Source organism: Vicia villosa, linkage group LG5 (genome assembly GCF_029867415.1).
Source record: "Vicia villosa cultivar HV-30 ecotype Madison, WI linkage group LG5, Vvil1.0, whole genome shotgun sequence".
NCBI classification, from domain to species: Eukaryota; Viridiplantae; Streptophyta; class Magnoliopsida; order Fabales; family Fabaceae; genus Vicia; species Vicia villosa.
The window spans coordinates 162,306,943-162,311,743 of NC_081184.1; the positions used below are offsets into that span (position 1 = coordinate 162,306,943).

Consider the following 4,801-nt stretch of genomic DNA (forward strand, 5'->3'; position numbering starts at 1 on the left):
TGTTAGAATTAACCTGAACGCAATCAGAGGATGAGTGTGTAGAAAAAGTTAAAAGAAAGTGATCAGCATAAGGGAGCGAGAAAGCACCATCCTTAAAAAGATTCCAAACCCACCTATCTATATCCAAAGAGAAATGTTGCTCTCGAATGACCGAGAGAAAATCAGTTATGACAAGTTCCTCATGCATAAAGAAAGATCCCTTCCACCTGAAGTCCCAAACTAAGGTATCACCAATCCACCTACCAACCTAACCAACATACACGTCATGGTATGGTGTTTTTACATTCTTCAATTTATAACTTTGTATTGGTTGAGTGATTCATGATTTTCTGTGTTTAATATCAACCAATGTAGCATGCAAAGAAAGAGGACGGAAAGGAAGTTAGCCAGACAGAGATGTTCATTGAGACTCGACAAAGTTGTAAAGGAAAACAACCGGATAAGGAAACACAAAGTGCAATTGTAAGTTTTCTTAATGTTTTTAGAGTTGTGTAACCAGATTGATAAATGGTATTATATGGAATTATATGTATTTTCTAGTCTGATTGTTTTTAGTTTTCTGATTGTTTGTAGTCTACTGTTATGGAATTATATGTATTTGTATTCAGGCTCAGACTAAGGGAAGATTTTATAGGATACCAGATTTTATATGTATTTGTTATACTGATTGTTTATAGGATACTAGGCAGAGATGTTTTTAGGATACCATATTTAAATTATTTGCATATGCTCTTATTTCATTGTATACAAGTTGAGAATACACTTTGTTGTAATCATCATTTGGTAAAAGATGATATGATTCTATGATAGAGTAACTGACACGCAGCAAACAGTGGTAAAAATACAGTGTGTTCCCTTAGCCAGTATTGTTTAATTGCAAGTGTAAATAAGTGGAAGATACTAATAGTAACTCAATAGAAAATAGGAATTAGCATGAATTATTGATGGATTTTCTGATTCTGATTTTATTTGGTTATTAAGATTATTGATGGACTTGGTTTTCTGATTTTAATTAGGCTAAGCTTCAAGATTCAGTTCAAAACTCAACTGAATCTGAGACATTTAAGTCTTTGTTTGGGAAAGAAAAATCTGGTCGAGTTCGTTGCTATGGAAGAACAATGACAACAACCATGCTTAAAAAAAAGAAGAAATTTTGGTTATTAGCAACATAGTGATGAAGTGGCTGACATGAAGAGGGAGATGGATGATATGAAGGCACTTTTTAAGACCATGATAAAGCAACAAGACCCACATATGAGTGACGAGGAGATCTCTAATATGATGGCAACTGCTATGGGATGTTCCAATAGTACTACTGCTGCTCCTGCTGATCCACATTCGTCTGCATCAACTCATATTCCTCATTGTGAAGAGGTATACTCTAAACTCCTGCTGATACATTATCTTGCATTACAAGTTATATTCTACAAACTTTGTTACCTTTTGTTGCTCCCTGTTGAATGACTTAAATTTTGATATCATTAGAAGGAATTATACTGAGTTCTCACTTGAAGGAATTATACTAGTTATATACTGAGTTCTAATAAATGTTGTTTGTTATATAATGTTGTGTCAAGGTGTAATATTATTCATCTTTAGCTTTGCTTATTCTAGTGAATGCTACTTCATCTTTAGGCATTGACTGTTTTTGAGTTCTAATGAATGTTGTGTCATGGTATACTCTAAACTATAATGCTTTGCTTCATCTTTAGGCCATTGATTGCTAATAAAAACTACTATGCCACTGTACTGATGATCATAGTTGTATCCATGAGAGTTTGTTTTGAATTGGATTTCTTTGAATGTTAGATATATTTTTATTTTGTTTATGGGTGAACATCACGATATCCTAAATGTTTGTTGAATATATAAACATACTGAATATAAATGATGTTTCCTATGTTTGTATTAAATACTTATAGTATGTTTGGAATCATGTTCCTTGTAGAATGAAGACGAAGAAGCTTGTAATGAAGATATGGAAGAAGCTTGTGATCATGAAGTTGTGGAAGAAGCTTGTCATGAAGATGTGGAAGAAGAACAAGGAGATGATCAAGAAGAAGAATATTATGATGCATGAGTTTAATTAATAGTATAGTTGTGTTTTATATTATCTAGCTCTTATAACTTTTGTTTTGAATTTGGGAAGACTCTCTTGAGAGAAACTTGGTTTTGTTTAAAAATGATAACATAAAAACTTGGTTTTGGGCCGGTAACGTCGCTTGATGTAGACTTAAACTTCTTAATGAATATTTTGTTCTTGACGTTAAAGTTTAATTTGCTTGTATAATTAGATTTTAATTTTTGTAATCATTGTGTACACAAATGAGTATTGTTGTTGGAATTTTAGATTGACCTAAAATGACATTTTTATGCCATGGACAAAAATAAACTGTGGCAAGAATAAATGTGGCAAGAATAAATGGGACAAAAATAAACTGTGGCAAGAATAAATGGGACAAAAATAAACTGTGGCAAGAATAATGGTGTAAAAAGTGCAAAAATTAGTTGCGATTTTAATTGGTGGTCATAAACAAACCGTTGCAAGATCTATGCAACTAAACCGTATTCTATACATTAAATAAGAACAGTGATTTTATGATCTGGCCACAGTTTAAAACTGAGGCAAATGGTAAACCGCGACCTTAATCTAGATATCTAAACCGTAGCCTATACAAGCCACAGATTTACAAAAAACATGGTCTAAACTACAAAATTGTGGACTATACTTTAGGCCACACCCGCATATCCCACAGTTTAATTTTCGTGGCCAAACCGTGGCAAAAGCTTATAACCATGATTATTTTTCATATTGTCGCGGTTTTCTGTCCGTAGCAGATGACCTTTTTTTGTAGTGGGAACATATCCTTAAGAGGTATGTTCCCTATCCAAGGGTCAGGTCAAAAAGATATTTAAAACCCATATCCAACCTTCCTAATGGTACTATCTATGAACCAGTCCAAAGGATCTTCCTTTTTAGAGCCAAGAAGAGAAACTCATTCTACTAGGAGTAGGCGTTAGGAAAACCATAATTTATACCACCTCTTAAGAAGAGAAAACAAAGTCACTGTAACAAGAAATAAGGAGATCCATCCAAATACTAGAGGCGCCCGAAAAAAACCTTACCTCCAATTATCGAAATGTTGTCAAGATTGAGTATCATTCACCCTCACTTGACACTGAAGGAAAGATAAAGTTCACCCAGTTTGCACTGGATACGGATGACGATTTAAAGATTATGTGGAGTACTTTTCACCGATACTTTACTAATGGTCCGATTGAAGTCGACGCAAAGCTTCAAAGATCGGGAGAAGATGTTATCAAAATGTTGCAACGTCCTCAGCTATCTGTTTATAACAATATTTAATGTTAAATTTTTGTTCCTCTATCTATGTCATTTGGACTATCTATGTTAAATCTATGTTAAGTTTCTTTAGTCTTAAGGTTTTTGGTTTTGTTTGGTAGTCAATGTTTATTTCGGATATGTGTGCCCGGAAGCTACTATTTGGTGCATTTGGATATGCATCTTCGAACCTATTCGATAAAAATCTAAAATGTCTTGAATTCAGATATGCATATCTGAATTAAGGGGGTATTAAGGAGATTTTCCAAGGGCCCCTAAGAACCCATAATGGTGTATAAAGAAACTCTCTGAATTTTTGTCTCCAAAAATGGGTCATTGGAGGCAAAATCATCATTGAGTTGGTCTTGTACCTTATTGATATTATTAGAAAATTTTATTTCATACCCCCACACCTGTTCCTCTATCCCTACATTAAATTTTTTTACCAAAATATCCTCGTATAAAAAGTTTAATTCCCTATTTTTTTTACCTTTCCATCATTTATGTTGTGAAATTCTCATATAGGAAAAAAGTCATATCATAACACTTTTTGAAAGTGTTCCGATAGAATATCATTTGTATTTCAAAATTTTTGTCATACCAGAACACTTTTAAAAATGTTTAGGTTGGATGTATTATTAAGACATTGATATCTTTCAAAAAGTGTTCTGGTTAAAAAAAATTCTAAATGAGTTTCAGCAACAGTTAAAACCTGTGGCCTAAAGTAACGAAATACCATATTCTTTTGGAAACGTTTGGAGTGATACTTCAACTTTGGAACAGTTTAAGTGTCGTCTGTTTACTTAAGGCCACAGTTATAAAATGTTGCCTTAACTCATTTTGGAAAAAAAATCTATCTAGAACACTTTTTAAAAGATGTCTGATCTTAATAATACACCCGACCAGAACACTTTCAAAAAGTGTTCTGGTATGACTTTTTTTACAATTTTTGAAAAACGAATTTTATTCAACCGGAACACTTTCAAAAGGTGTTTTGATATGGTAATTTCTTTACCGGAGCACTTTCAAAAAGTATTCTGGTATTATAATTTGTTTACCGGAACACTTTTAAAAAAATTTCCCGTATGACTTTTTTTTTTTGAAATTTCGAAACATGAATGTTATTCAACCGGAACACTTTCATAAAGTATTCCGATATGTCAAATTTTTTCTGTATCAAATTTCAAAATATAAATGATGAAAAAATAAAAATATGAGACAGATAAATTATTTATATGAGGGCATTTTGATTAATTTATTTTTAATGTAGGGGTAGAAGAATAAATGTGGGGTATGGGATAATTAAATTTTCATATTAATAACTTTCAAATATTTGACAAGTCCAAATATACACCATGTGTTGTTCATTTTGTGAGGGATGAACACCTCAAACACTCTACCAAACTTGGAGAACCAAAGCCTTAAGACTTTATTTGCGAGTTTGGAGGGGAGGGGAAG

At 32.7% G+C, this 4,801-nt stretch overlaps 1 pseudogene; it reads left to right on the forward strand.

The window, feature by feature from the left end:
* The first annotated feature begins 396 nt into the window (after positions 1-396).
* Positions 397-2,080, forward strand: LOC131605898 (uncharacterized; annotated as a pseudogene).
* The last annotated feature ends 2,721 nt before the right edge of the window (positions 2,081-4,801 follow it).